The sequence below is a fragment of the Bos javanicus genome, chromosome 9 (genome assembly GCF_032452875.1).
Source record: "Bos javanicus breed banteng chromosome 9, ARS-OSU_banteng_1.0, whole genome shotgun sequence".
In the NCBI taxonomy this organism is placed as follows: Eukaryota; Metazoa; Chordata; class Mammalia; order Artiodactyla; family Bovidae; genus Bos; species Bos javanicus.
The window spans coordinates 68,195,851-68,211,866 of record NC_083876.1 but is presented as its reverse complement, the minus strand read 5'-3'; the positions used below and the strand labels follow the sequence as shown (position 1 = coordinate 68,211,866).

Here is a 16,016-nt window from a genome sequence, read left to right as displayed (position 1 = left end):
CCAGCTCTCGGGGCGCGCGGCGGATGCCTCGGCTCCTGCGCTTCCCCGATCTCCACCCCCGCCGGCCTCTACTTCCCCCCGCCGAGCCGCCGCGGCGCGAGAACGGCCGGCCGGGCCCAGGACGCTAGTGTGCAAAACCCATTATTCCGGAATGGCACACGCACGCCGCGCGAGGCGGGCGGCGGCCCCGCCTCGGACCCCTCTCTGCCTCCCCAATATAAGGACGGCGTAAACAAGTTGCAGGAAAAGCAGCCCCGCGCCTCCCCCCCCCAACCCCCCCACCCGCGCCCGCCGCCCCGGCGCGGCCGCGGCCGCCGCCTCCCGACACACGCCCGCGCCCGCACCCGGCCCGGCGCGGCGCGGCACGGCGCGGGGCGAACGCCGCGACGGCGCGGGCTCCCGGCCCGGCCCGCGCCCTGAGCCCTCCCCCGCGCGGACGGCCGCCGCGGGCCCGCGCCGCCTCGCTTCCCGAAGCACTTTCCTGCCTCGGGCAGAAATAAACCGGAGGGTTTATTTTTGTGCAACTTTCCCAAAATGGCGGAAATTGGAGCTGATCTATATGAAATTCTCACACAGTCGGTCGGGAAGTGGGAGGCGGCGAGGAAGAAAACGCAAACTCTCGGCCGCCGAGCCCGCCGCGGGTCCGTGAGTGTGTGCGTGCGTGTGAGTGTGCGTGTGCGCGGTGGGAGTCGGGGAGGCCTTTCCGCCGCGCACACACACACAGCACACGCCGGGGAGACGCGCCTGCACATTCAACCAGTCCATTCTCCGCAGCCCGAGCGGGGAGAAAGTGGCCCGGCCTCTTTTCCCACTGCCTCGGTCTCCCGTACTTGTACTTCTCGCGCTCGCTCGCTCGCTCTCCGGTGCGCGCCCGGCACAAAGGCCACACGGGCGGAGGGGGCCGCAGGGGCGGCGCGCGGGGCTTGCGCCTCCCGCCGCACCGATACGCGGCCCCGGCCACCCCCGCGCGCCCCCCCCCCCAACCCCCGCCGCCGGCGCCCCCCGCCTCGGCCGCCGCGCTCGCCGCCCGGGCTGCGGCTCCGCGGCGCCCACTCAGGCACGCACCCCGGCGGAGCCCGGCGCCGCCGCGCTCCCCACCCCGCGCCCGGTGTCATGAAAGCGACCAAAGTGACAAGCTCGGGGGGCGCGGGGGAGGGGGCCCACACGCATCCCGCCGCCTGCGCGCGGGCGAGAGCCCGACGCGGCCGCCTCGCCCCGGCTCCCTTCCGCACGGCCCCCCACACCCTTCCCCGTGTGCGCGCAAAGAAAAAAATACAAGTCTCTCCTCCCCCCATTTTTTCCTTTCTCTTTTCTCTCTCTTTTGTTCCTCTTTCACACTCGCACTCACTACTTCAGAGTGAGATGCCCAGAGACTCCCCCTCCAGCCGTTTCCGAGTCACTTGCCCACTTTTTTCCCCAGGATTAAGTTTTCTTCTCTTTCCCAGAGGCGCAGAGAAGTGGGGGAGAAACCCCTTCTGTCCTTTCCCCTCCCCTGATCTGTTTCACAAGACGAGGGTGCGCTTCCTTCTCTGTAGAGGTCTCTTAACTTTCATCCTCACCTAGGAAAATAAATGAATGGGCTTTGGCACGGACAAATCTTCAGATTAATTAGAGATTAGATCCGATCAACCGCTTCTTACCCCCAAATTTTCTCTTTTTTTTTTCTCCGTCTCACGAGTAGTCCTGACAAATGGTCCAGGGCTGCGGGCGCAGTGCGCATGTGCGCGTAGAGTCAGGGCTGGGGAGAGGGGAAACTGCGCTGGTGCCGGTGCCGCCGTGCCGCCGCCGCTGCCGGGGAGGCTCGCGCTGGCTTCCCTGTTAATGCTGCTGCGCCTTCGCCGCTGGAAAGCAGCATTAAAGCCGGTTGGCAAATGCAGCAGCCCGCAGATCCTGTTTCAGGTGCATCTTTTCAATACCCTTGTCACCAGCTCAGAGCTGGTTCCAGAACAATCAAAACAAATATGAAAGACTGCTAAGGTGATAGATTTCTTTGTCTATTTTCCACTTTACTTTTTTAAAAAAGGCATTCCTCAGAGCAGCTGATCCACCATGTACTGTTAAACGTATGCTTTCAGCCATTAAAGTGTGGGCCTTGGTCTTACAAAAACACAACCTAAAGGCTAAACACATGCTACAGGTCAGGAGAAATGAGAAATAAAGTTTTAAGCTCCCCCCACCCCCCCACCCCCCACACAACCTCTCTCTTAGAGGACTGGAAGAATGCATTATAAAGTGTGCATGTAGTGTCCGCGTGCCTTGCGTTTCTGAAGTGTTGGTCTTTATTGACAGCTTAAATGCGTTAGGCCTCTGTTGTGAAATCTGTTGGGATACACATGTCAACTTAGAAATCAGTGTTAAAGTCCTCTGGCAGTAAGCAGGTCGAGGACTACCTTCTGAATGTATTCAGTCAAGATGGCTGAGCGGTCCTAAACAGCAAAACCTGTCTTTGTTAGGGCATCAAAACCAGATCAAGCGAGAGTATTGTTTTTCGGTATTGACAGCTTTCCACTGATGACTGTAGGCCTCTTTTTGGTCAGCTTACCATTCTCCTTTTCTACTAGATACAAGTACTTAGAAAATAATTGAAGAAATTGAAGTTGTGATCAACACTTTAGGTCAATAACGGAGTTCACCGTGCAAGGGGAAAAAAAAGGAGCGGCGGTAATTTCAGGAATGGTGGAAGCAAATCTTCACATTTTGCTGGGGTGGGGAGATAAAGTAAGGCCCCCTACCCCTCAGAGTGGACTAGTTTGCATCTAATAAACCGTAAAGGAGACCCTTTTCCAAAATTGCTGCCTGAGGCCTAGAATTTAAATATATCACAGATGGACATTCTGTATTAAAAATCTTTCTCCAAAATGTAAGTAATAATATTCTCGATTGAATTTTTTCACTTCGGGAATGTTCCTTGAACCAGTTTCAGAAAAATAAACTGCTAAATTCTTTCCTTAGGACCGTGAAATTACCCTAGAGAGACAGACTACTCCACAGTGTCTTCTGCTGGTGTAGTGACCGAATTCTCCAAACCAAAACCCAGGACATACAGCTTGACATGTACTCAAAACAAGCGAACAAACCCTGTGAAGCTGAAAAGAGTTTATAAAATATGCTTCCTGTGTCGGGCAACCATTGGTTTAGTAGTGTGAAATGAGGAAGGCTGGGTTAGAGAGGGCTATAGATAATATTGATTTCACCCACAATATCCAACCTTTTTCTGAGCTGTTCCCAAACAGCCTAATTAACTGATCTGAATTTCAGCTTCTCTCCTTTTCTCCCTAGCCCTTGAATAATAAGCAGTGAAATAGCCAAAGGCAGGCTACAAGAGGAGAAGGGAAGCAAGGCCAGGAGCTACGTGCAAAACTAAGGCCTATGCCCAAGGAAACTAATAAAATTAATTTTAGATTCCTCTTTATAAAAATCCATTCTAGACTTGTTCTCTCTAGATAATTTCTAGACTATATTTCTATTTCACAAGCTTTTTCAGAGATTTACATAGTCTTTAAACTTATATTAAAGATCTACCTTGTGCTAACCACATTACAAGGTGTTGGGGATAAACAAATGATCAAAACTAGGCCCCAAGGAATTCAGACTGGTAAAGGCAGTCTAGTGCACTGGGCAATGCTTTACAGTGTGAAAGATGTTGTACTAGGGGTATGCAAAGCTACTGTATTGAGGAGCTATTGTAGCAATAAGAAAAGGCTTTCTAGAAAAGGTGATAACTGTTTCTTGAAGGACAAGTGTCCAGGGTATATGGGAAGATGATCCAATCAGAGAAAGTCTGAGTAAAGGTCCAAGGGTCACGAAAGCATGGCTTGCTTGGGACCTGTGCACATACTGAGGTGCAGTAAGAAAAATAAGGATGAGTTGAGGCTATCTCCAATACATGGCCAATCTCCTTCAGAGGTCATCAGTAAAAGCTCAAAGACAATGTAAGTTGTTCCCAAGATGTGGTTCCAGGTGGGAAATATTTTGAAGGTACTCACATCTAAAGATATTGCTACAAAGAATCCACTGGTGTGACCACCTGAGACAGAGGCAGTATGTGATATTAGAATCTAAATAACATTGGACCTTTATATAAATTGGTAGTATTTACAGAACCTTTCTCCATCTGTTCCCTAAATGATAATATACTAGTAGAAGCTTTTTGTTGCTCCTTCACCCTTCCACTGTTCAGTCACTGGTTAATAATCCATGATGAATCCCTTCTTTCCAGCATCTCTTCATGGCATCAGTCTCCACCACTCTCCCGGTTCCCATTCCACCCAACTCTACCCTATCACACCTATATACCTAACCCATCCTCAGACCAGATCTGTAACTTCCTTGACCTCCCAAGTGAAATTATTAGCCACTACTTTACTTTTCTTTATATTTATTCATTTATACCCAAACTTGTGCCCCCAGCCCCATGACTTCAGGTTACTCCATTCCTAAATATCCTGAGGTGTATGTGTGCATGCTCAGATGTGTCTGACTCTTTGTGACCCCATGGACTGAAGCTAAAGCCATTTTACATGGAAAATGTTTTCCATCACTGTACTCATTCTCTGGAGACTTTCTGAGGCTTCTCATCCCCTCCCAGATGAAGGTCATTCAAAATCTTTCTCACTATATTCCTTCCTGTAACCTCCATTCAGTATGAATTCAATTTAGAAACTTACACTCCCTTTTCCTAGCACTAAGTTTGTTCTATGTTGAAAGGACATACTCCCCCTTCCTTGAACAATTCAAGGACAACCTGCTCCACCAGCCAGCCCCTCACAAATTGAAAGTGACCAGGAGTGAAGTCCAAGAGATTTTTATTGTAATACAGTTCTGCCACCATCCACTGGGAACCCATTAGGCAGGTCACCTCATCTTCAGGCTTTGAATTCTCTCACTAGTTACACAAAGAAAGAGTAATAATTGATTTCTGAGATCTCACTGAAATCCACATCCCTCGCCATCCTTCCACGTAACAGCAGCATTGTCACATTTTAGTACAAATAATATGGAACCAAGAAATGAATTTTAAGTAAAGAGTGAAAAATCTATCCATCTGCTAGGTATCAGAATGTTACCAGTTTATAGCGCATTCAGTTGGTTTAAGCCTGTTACTAATGAGATGAAGGTCATGGGTTCCATTCCCTAATGGCTAGTTAGTTTTGATCTGTTTCATAGCCACAAACTGCTTTCCTAAACCGTTTCCCATGTAGTAATGTGTGCTATTGGTTGTAAGTCTTCATGTAAAATTGAATCTTTCCATAGAAATTTTCTAACGTGAACAATACTTAAAATCATTCTTTCAATGCATTATCTTACTTTTAAGTGTGAGTCAAGTTATTGATTTTTTTAGTCTATATAATTGTGTGCTCCATTTTTTCCAAGTATAAAAATGACATTAACATTGATTTGGCCAAGATTCTTATTATTGATAATTATTTATACAAGCTGAGTTTGATTTTCTTGTTAATGTCTAGATAACACTGAAATGTTCATGTAATACTCTAATTTGAGTCCTTATTTTTCTTGTGACACATCTGTATACATTCTTAGCACAGAGCTTGTGATGGTGAAATGTAATTGACATGCTAAGGATGAGAGAAAAAACATGTTAGTATTACTCATTAGGTAAGGAAAGGATTATGATGTAAATCTTAAATTCTCGACATCATAAGGAAATTAATATAAAAGAGCATCTTATTTATTATAATCTTATTTAGATGCAAAAGTAAAGATAGAAATATGACAGACATATTTAAAACAATGGACCAATATAGAACTATAAAGTGACTTATAAATTTTAAAAGTTAATAATTTTCCAGAACACATTTACTTGCTTAAAGCCTAAATCCAAAAGCCTTATAACTAAACAGTATTAGAGGAACAAGCCAGACTTCATAACATATCTGTGATTGTAGCCCCTGATAATTTTAGAGCCTGGTTGTTCTAGAATGTTCTTTCCATATTACATGGCCTCCTGGCCACAGCTGATTGGTCCAGGAGTGGACATTTAATCCAAGGACTAAATCAAGTAAGGGGTAGCCTATGAGTCAGCAGGGAGTGCTTCCCCATATGAATAAAAGTGATGAAATGGACTCATCTATACTTTTGCTTTGCCATATGAACTGGAAGTTCTGGAGATAAAATTAGTTGATAGGCATTACAAAAACTAAATGATTCACAGAGAGAAGCAAGTAGAGTGTAATTTCCTTAGTTGTTAGGCATTAAAAACTATGCATGCTAAGTCGCTTCAGTCGTGTCCGACTCTGTGCAACCCCATAGACGGCAGCCCACCAGGCTCCGCTGTCCCTGGGATTCTCCAGGCAAGAACACTGGAGTGAGTTGCCATTTCCTTCTCCAATGCATGAAAGTGAAAAGTGAAAGTGAAGTCGCTCAGTCGTGTTCGACTCTTAGCGACCCAATGGACTGCAGCCTACCAGGCTCCTTGGTCCATGGGATTTGCCAGGCAAGAGTACTGGAGTAGGGTGCCATTGCCTTCTCCAAAAACTATGCATAAGTATTAATAGAAGTCAGAAGGTACAGCAGAGCAGAAGTTAGCCAGCCAAATAAAGGCCAGAGCTGCCCAGGGTGCCACCTGACTCCCCAAATGTCATTCTAGTCTTAGGCCTGGCCACTCTGGGACCTCATGAAAACCACCTGCATGGCTAGAATTTCTGTCTTCACTAGTATCACCATGAGGGCTCCCCATCCCTTATGGAAAATTGAGTCATTTTTTGAATTGAGTAGATAAGCAAAAGACCCCTAACACCAACAATTTGTATGGCCTGTTCTTTTTAGCTTTGTAGATTTAAAGGGGACCAACTCTGAAAGTCAGTTGAGTCGGCCCAACACCCAATAACCTTGTGCCTGTTACTGGAACATGTGGGCCAGATGGTGAGGAGCAAATCCCAAGTTTACCACTTGGGCAAGTTGCGAACCTCTTACCTCAGATTCTACATCTGTAAAATGGGAATATTTATAGTACCTAGCTCACGAGGCTGCTATGAGGATTTTTTTTTTTTTTTTTTTTTTTACTTGGCTGTGCCAGGTCTTAGTTACAGCACACAGATCTTCAGTCTTTAGTTGCAGCACATCAGATCTAGTTCCCTGACCTGACCAGGGATCAAACCCTGGCCCCCTGCATTGGGAACCCAGAGTCTTAGCCACAGGTCCACCAGGGAAGTCCCCTCTATGAGGATTTAATGGAGTAATGCAAGACTAAGCCTTGGTGTGTAGTTACTAATCAATAAATGTTAGCTTATGAGTCAGGGTTTTTGCTTGAGTTGCTCCCGGCAGTATTCTTAGCACCCAGACTTGTACCTGCACACAGTTAAAAATGCAATAAATATTTATCAAATGACTTAAGAAAATACTCTTATGTGAATTATTATGGCCACTCTTTTATTTGCCTCTTTCCTTGCTGGTGACCAGGCCAGAGGTGCCACGTCAGAGGTGCCACGTCACCAGCATGCCCGTGGACAACATCCTCCAAAAAGTTCCTAAAAGCATGTAAACAGAGAGTGCTAATGGAATTCATAGGCCCTATTTCAAAGGAGCCTGCTGTTCAGAATATATTATCTTTATTTAGCATTTATATTACACTTTTACATTTTCAAAGCCCTTTTCAGTTTTTTAACTAAATATTTGTTATAACATTCCTATGTTATCTTTCATAAGGGAGGTAACTGAGGCATGGTTCCAATCATTAATACCTATAACTGGAAGAAAATTCATCACATAAATACAGTAAGTGTAACTGTATATTAAAAAAAATCTGGAACATTACTTTGTTCATGTAGAATGCCGAATGGAATGTCAGTGTTCAAGAAGAAGACAATCTGTTACTTTAAATTATACTAGCTCTGCCTTTCACTTGGTTCTATTTCAGGAACTAGAATCAATAGAAAGGTTTTTAAACTGGGGTTTCTCAATGGGTTTGAAGACTTTAAGGAATAAAATTTTGAGATTCAGTATTGAAATATTTCACCATATCTTAGTAATTTCCCAACTTTTTCTGTGAAAACCTCTCCAAGAAAGTAGTTCTTACCTCCTGTCACTGCTTAGAGGTTTTCTGTATGTATGCCCTTAGAATTTGTAGACAGTGAAGAATGAAAGGGTAAAAATCAGTACACTGTTGATGAAATCAGTCAAGAGTAATCTAGTTTAAGGAGACTTGGGAAATGCCCAAATCCAATCAGGTGTCTCTGTAGAGTTTCAGGAAAGTCTGAAAATGTATTGGACAGAAAAGAGAGAGTGAGTTTTGGTCACTATTCTAGCTGATTGGCTTCACTAAAGATTAAAATAATCCTAACTCAGAGGAGCCCTCAATAAAGCTGGATGATCTATTTCTTTGACTCTAGACTTCCTCTTCTACATAACCCAACCAGCTGTGTACTGATTGCAAGGTCAAATTCCACCCCAGTTTTCTCCTGTCCCAATGTAAGCTCCTTCTTCCCTTCAACTTCCAAAATCTCTCTCTTTTTCTCTCCCATCCCGGGGAGAAATATTCCTACTTCTTCACCAGGCTGTCTTTCTAAATGTGTTCTTGATCACTCACACCCTCTCACTATTCCTCCATAAATTTTCATTATTCTCCTGATATTTACAGTTTGCTCTTCTCCACTGGCTTTTTTACAGCCCCCAAATATGCTCATATCTTCCCAGTCCTAGAAAGAAAACCTTTTTTGTCAGTTCTACATCCCTTCAAATACTGTGCCATAATTTCTCCTTTGTTGCCAGACTTCTTGAACAAGTAGTTTGCACTCAGCATTCTTCGTTTCCATACATCTGAGTCATCCTTCAATCCATGGACTTACTGAATATGCTTTCTTCTTTTAAAGTCTCCAGAGACTTCCTAAATGTCAAATCTAGTGGCTACAGTCCACTTCCTATTTAAGATTCTAGAAGCATTTGATGGTGTTGACTAATCCCTTCTTCAAAACTGTCTTCTCACGTAATGTCTTTGTCAATTTACTTTCCTGGTTGTTCTCTTGTGGCTCAGACCTAGTCCTTCTTTCTCCTCCCACCTGATAAATATGATTGCTTCTGGAGTTAAGTTCTGGTCTTCTGTTTTTATATTCTGTCTTGAGTGAACTCATGTACTCCCTCAGTATCATTTTAATTCATCTTTGTGTATAGAACTCCTGGACTATATTTTTGTCCATGACCATTCTGCAGAGCTTCAGACTTACATTTCCAATTTCTTGAGCTATAAATCGATGTGGATATTCTATGTGTTAGAAGACTGTGAATAATGTGATGGTTTAAAAGAAATAAAAAACTTTAGGGTTAAACCTGTGTTGGAATCCCATTTCTACTACTTAACTAGGTATTAGTAACTTAATCTACCTAAACTGAATTTCCTCCAGTGTCTAATAATATCGCCTGTACTGGTCATTATCAAGATTAAAGGAGATAATGCATGTAAGTTGCCTAACACATAATAAGAGTTTAATGAATAGTAACTATTGTTTCTGTCTGCTACTTCTTCCTTCTGCATTCTCCATCTCAGTTTATAACGTCCCAGGGCTTTAAGTCACATTTAACTACAGCTTCCTCTTGCTGCTACCCACATCCAGATCCTATTGATTGTTCCTCTGTGATATCTATCTTCTAATCCCTCCCTCCATTTTATTATTTCCTCTGCCACTCAACAGCCTGGTCTCCTGCCAGGCTTATTACCCTTCATTTCTAACTACATCTTTGCCATTACATTCACTCTTTCGGAGTATAGAGTTGGTATTGTTACTGCCCTGCTCCAAATCCCTAAATAGTTCCTCAAAGCTTTAGAAAAAAATGTATCTTCTTGGTCTAGTATTTAGTGCCTTACAGTGCCAAACACTGAAACAAATTGACCTTTCTATCTTCAGCTAGTACGCCCGGAGAAACCAAGGAGTAAGCCATGCCAAGCAAACCCCATGTATTGCCACCTGTCTGTACTTTTGTTCTTGCCATTTCCTAAGCTTGAAATACCCTCTCTCTGCCCCCAGTGACCTATCAAAATTTCTGTCTCTCTCAAAGTGATTTGTACACCCGTGTGTATAGCTGTATATTCATAGGAGCCAAAAGGTGGAAACAGTACAAATGGCCATAAGCAGATGAGTAAATAAACAAAATGTGGTATATGCATACAATGGAATATTATTTAGCCTTATAAAAGGAAGGAAATTCTGACTCATGCTTTAAGTGAACCTTGAAAACATCATGCTAAGTGAAATGGAAAGTGAAAGTAAAGTCGCTCAGTCGTGTCCAATTCTTTTCGATCTCATGGACTGTAGTCTACCAGGCTTCTCTGTCCATGGGATTTTCCAGGCAAGAGTACTGGAGTGGGTTGCCATTTCCTTCTCCAGGGGATCTTCCTGACCCACGGATCGAACCCAAGTCTCCTAAGTGAAATTAGTCAGTCACAAAAGGACAAATCTTCTAGGATTACACTTATCTGGGGTGGGGGGAGTCATCATTTAATGGGTATAGAGTTTCAGTTTTGTAAGATGGAAAAGTTTTGGAGCTGGACAGTGGTGATAGTTTTTGGGCAACAATGCAAACGTACTTAATGCCACATAACCAAACATTTAAAAAATGGTTGAAATAGGCAATTTTATGTATGTATGGTGGTGGTTTAGTCATTAAGTCGTGTCTGACTCTTGCAATCCCATGGACTTTAGCTAGCCAGGTTCCTCTGCCCATGGGATTCTCCAGGCAAGAATACTGGAGTGAGTTGCCATTTCCTTCTCCACGGCATCTTAGGGCCCTCCAGTATATCCTACTCTGACCTTTACATCAGCAAATTTTAATGGGAAGTTAAAATTTTATTCTAATCCTAACTTGGGGCCTAAAAGTTTGTGCATCCACATATTAAATTTCAACAGATTATATAACCCCAAGACCACCACTAATGACTAGAACCAAAGACAAAAATCTGGATGCAAAAAAAGTCTTTTATACAGTAGGTTAAGTGTCTGTTATTCATTCATCCATTCACTTGGACATTAGGTCCCACTGTATATATATATTTATGTATGTATATTTATGTATGTATATTTTACTGCAATTAAGTTTTTTTCCTAATTCAAGTTACATATATTAAATACCAGGGACTGTGCTAGACCCTGGGAATACAATGAACAAACAGCTCTGCTACCTGTCCCAGAGCGCCGTATAATTGAGAAGGCCTCAAACTCTACCTCCACCATGAAAAACTCCAGGTCATTACACTTGAAATTGAAAGCTTTCTTCTGTCTCTGCATCTGTTTTCGTGCTGGTCACATCCTGCTCCCTATTGTATATCTGGTCCCTGTAAACGTTTGTCTCTCTTGTGAGATAATAAAATACCCCGAGGTCAGGAGCTCTATCTTATCTATTCATTTTTTTAATCTATCATAGCACTTAATACAGTTCATTGCACATAATGGGGGGCTCAATAAATACTTGTGGAGTAGAACAGAACATAATGGAAGTTAAATTCAGCCATCAGTGATGTTTCAGGCCAAAAATGACACCACCTCATAGACAGGCCTTCTTCAGGAGGGGCGTACTGGCCAGTAACATACTCTAACACAAAGATCAAAGGAGAGCCTGCCTCTATAACACAAGAGCATCACTCAGTACTGGAAACTTATAGCTGTTCTAGATTCCATTTATGATCCTTAGTAAGTGGGCTGTGATCTCACATCTGAATGAATTTTCTAAAATTTCAAATGGAAAGCCATGATTCAAACATAGATGGATGGGTTTAGGCACTCTCCGGTATATTTACTGTCAGAAATGTGAGCCAACCATTAAGGGTTTTGTGAGAAAATGTACAGCCATTAACTGTTGGTTTCCCTTCCTGACCCACTGGAGTTTGGTGGGGTCCAAATGACAGCTCGGAGAAGGCGATGGCAGCCCACTTCAGTACTCTTGCCTGGAAAATCCCATGGATGGAGGAGCCTGGTGGGCTGAAGTCCATGGGGTTGTGAAGAGTCGGACACGACTGAGCGATTTCACTTTCACTTTTCACTTTCATGCATTGGAGAAGGAAATGGCAACCCACTCCAGTGTTCTTGCCTGGAGAATCCCAGGGACTGGGGAGCCTATTGGGCTGCTGTCTATGGGGTCACACAGAGTCGGACACGACTGAAGTGACTTAGCAACAAATGACAGTTGGTTTCTTTTTGAGCACATGGCGATAATTAGCAAAAAGGGCACTGAGGAACCTACAGTGTTCTATCTTCTGATAAGCTTTTAATTATAAGTCATCCAGGTAGCATCAGACACTGAAGGCTATTTTCTTGAATGCTAGGAAAATCTTTTTTTCATCAAGATGGGATTTCTCTTTTCATCTTCAGGGGCCGAATCTCTCTTTTGCTTTCTAGATGAGACTTAGGCCCCCTGGTGCTTAATAATTATGCCTAAGCTAGATAGCATATTGAAAAGCAGAGACATTACTTTGCCAACAAAGGTCCGTCTAGTCAAGGCTATGGTTTTTCCAGTGGTCATGTATGGATGTGAGAGTTAGACTGTGAAGAAGGCTGAGTGCCGAAGAATTGATGCTTTTGAACTGTGGTGTTGGAGAAGACTCTTGAGAGTCCCTTGGACTGCAAGGGGGTCCAACCAGTTCTTTCTAAAGGAGATCAGCCCTGTGATTTCTTTGGAAGGAATGATGCTAAAGCTGAAACTCCAATACTTTGGCCACCTCATGCAAAGTTGACTCATTGGAAAAGACTCTGATGCTGGGAGGGATTGGGGGCAGGAGGAGAAGGGGACAACAGAGGATGAGATGGCTGGATGGCATCACCAACTCGATGGATATGAGTTTGAGTAAACTCCGGGAGATGGTGATGGACAGGAAGGCCTGGTGTGCTTCGATTCATGGGGTCACAGAGTCGGACACAACTGAACAACTGAACTGAACTGAACTGAACTGAATAGTTTACAACTGATTACAGAGTGCCAAAAAATATGCAATTTCCTTATATTATCTCATGTCTTCTTGACAACCCTATGAAACAGCAAGGTGGACTTGTGTGTGTGCGTGACTACCCTAGATTCTTTTCCTCGTCTTTCACTGATAGCACCAATTTTCCCTTTAGGGAGCTTGCAGACTCATTCCGTGTGGCCTTAGGGGCTTGTCAAGTCCACAGTTTCCTAACATCAAGGAATGGGTGGGTGATGAAAGTGAGGCCATTTTGACTCTGTCAGGAGTATCGACTGATTCATGGGCTAAGTGTCAAGAGTAGCTGGCTGTAGATAGGTTATTTCAGAGTACACTCCCCAATTTCTAAATGATATCTTTAGAGTAGCCCTGGTATCTGTTACCCCAAGAACTAGTCACTTAGCTTTTCCTTCAGCTTTTTGACATACTAAATTTTGTTCCAATAACTTCTTCTTTAAAAAAAAAATCTAATTTTAGCCAGAATTATTTGTTGGTAACCTGCAAATCTTCCCTATAAGGTAGTATATTTGTTTCTATTACTGTGTAACAAATTACCACACATGTAACTGCTGAAAACCACACACATTTATGATCTCACATTGTCTAGAGATCAGGGCTCCAGGCCCAGCTAAACTGGGTCCTTGGCTCAGGGACTCACAAGGCTGAGTCAAGGTGTCAGCCAGGACCAATGTCATATGAGGTTTGGAGGTCTCTTCTGAGTGCATGCATTGTTAGCAGAGATCTACTACTTGTGGTCATAGGATTGAAGTCCCTTTTTTCTTGCAGGTTGTCTGCCAGGTGGCAGCTCCTACAGGGCCCTACAGTTCTTGCCACATCTATAGGGCTCTCAAAAAATGACAATTTGCTTCTTCATTCCTGGCAGAAAAATCTTTCTCATTTGAAACATCTCCTTTAGGGAGGCCCTCGACCCTCCTTTAAAAGGTTTACCTGATTAACTCAGGTCGACCCAGGATAATCACCCTTTTGATTAACTCAAAGTCAGATGATTAAAACCTTAATTACATCTAAAAAAATCCCTTCTCTTTTGTCACATAACATAATCTAATCAGTACAGTAGAATCCCATCATATTCATCCCACAGTCAAGGGGATACGATTAAACAGTACACACCAGCTGGGAGGAAACTTGGGGGCCACCTAACACAGATAGCTACTCTTTATCCCCATTTGAGAGATGAATAAACTATGGTTTAGAGAGGTAAGTCATTGTTCAAGATGACACAATTCTAAATGTTAATATCAAGATTTGAACTAGGCCTATGGCCACTGTTTAAGCTGCTGCTGCTGCTAAGTCACTTCAGTCATGTCCCACTCTGTGCAACCCCATAGACAGCAGCCCACCAGGCTCCTCTGTCCCTGGGATTCTCCAGGCAAGAACACTGAAGTGGGTTGCCATTTCCTTCTCCAATGCATGAAAGTGAAAAGTGAAAGTGAAGTCACTCAGTCATGCCCGACTCCTAGGGACACCATGGACTGCAGCCTACCAGGCTCCTCGGTCCACGGGATTTTCCAGGCAAGAGTACTGGAGTGGGGTGCCATTGCCTTCTCCGAGTGTTTAAGCTACATCATGGTATTCTTGAAATGATTTTTTATTTCCTTCATCTAAATCCTCTTATACTTGCAGAAACTTTTCTGTATTTTTAAGAGTTAGTCTAGCTTCTTTCTTCCACCTTTTCTGAATACTCCTGTTCTCTACATCACATGTCTGTATAGACAAGAGGGGCAAGTCACTGCAGAGATATTAAGGCATTTGACATCTTTAGAGCATCATCATATGTGAATTATCATGGTAGATGACATGAGACAACCCAAGGTGGACCCCCAAGAAACCCGTTTTCTATCAGAAGAGACACAAGATCAGTCAAAAATGTATGTAAATATATGGGAAGATAGTAAAGGAGTGTACGGAAGAGGGAATAATAACTTCTAACTGGAATGAAAGGATTAGAGAAGTTTTCCCAAAGAAAATGAACAGGACCTTGCCTTACAGGAAAGTGAGGAGGTGGCAGGGAACTTGGGGGAAGAAGCTTCCTGGAGCTCCAGCTTCTCATGTGTTCCTCCTCCCTTGATCCTTCCTCTTGGAAGTTAACACACAAGAAACCTTTTCAGAATTAAAAGATGCTGATGTTACCCCACCTCTTGAGATTCTGCTTCCTTTGGTTGACCTATGGTAGTTTAGAAACCAAGGGAAAAAAAATCAATTTTGATCAAAATATAGAAAAATAATTTCATTTTAACATCATCTAAAGCATGCTTTCACTGGCCTATTGATGTTTGTATTATACCAGAGTACTGACTCTACTTTTCTTACATGATTTATCCTGTTATTTCTTGGAAAATTCATTTTTTTCCTCTTAGGCCCAAGGTGTCATTGATGGCCCAAGGTGTCAGTGATGGTCAATAATGCAAATAGCACTAATATCACTAGGGAAGGTACAGAAAACAGCAGAGAAAATAGCATTCTAAATTATATCAAACCACTAGTATATCTATATCAGAAATACTTATGTATATTTGTCTTGCTAGAAATTTTATGTGAAACAGTAAAACAAATGATGTGAAAATAGGGCTGTTTAAAATAGTCGCTAGGACCCTGTGGACTTTTCAATTAAAGTTTCCAGATACCAAGAGCCCATATTTCAGCTAAATTTGTCCTTCTATTTTTTCAACAAATCCTTATTGAGTATCTACTATATGCCAGGCAATATACTAGGTTATATATCTGTCTGAGAATAAAACACACTAAATAAAATACATATTATCACTGTCCTTAAGATGTAAAATATAGTGGAGCTGTTATCAGTAAATGGGCAATTATAATATTGCATCATAATATATACTAGAAAAGTACTGGTGGTAAAAGTACAAAAATAAATATGGTAGAAAATGTACAAAATGCTATGGGAATAGAAAGGAAAATAATTTGGTTGAGTGTAAGGGAAATTTGTGAGGCTTTCTGGAAAAGATGGCATTTAAGTTGATATGTGAAGATAAAATGGGAGATATGGGAAACCATATAATGAGCAAAATTTGATCAATAAGTATGAAAAAAATTGTGAAGCTTATTTGGAGACAGGGAAGAGGTAACTAAGGAC

General features: G+C 43.0%; 1 protein-coding gene across 9 annotated transcripts in view; it reads right to left on the bottom strand.

The window, feature by feature from the left end:
- L3MBTL3 (L3MBTL histone methyl-lysine binding protein 3) overlaps nt 1-1,784 on the bottom strand; it is a 104,884-nt gene extending 103,100 nt beyond the window's left edge. For 5 of the 9 annotated variants that reach the window (XM_061427938.1, XM_061427945.1, XM_061427944.1 and 2 more), the window contains exon 1: nt 1,641-1,784. The gene's annotated coding sequence lies outside the window, so the exon portion shown is untranslated. The other 4 variants (XM_061427946.1, XM_061427942.1, XM_061427941.1 and 1 more) reach the window with 4 other exon arrangements.
- Nucleotides 1,785-16,016: the final 14,232 nt, after the last annotated feature.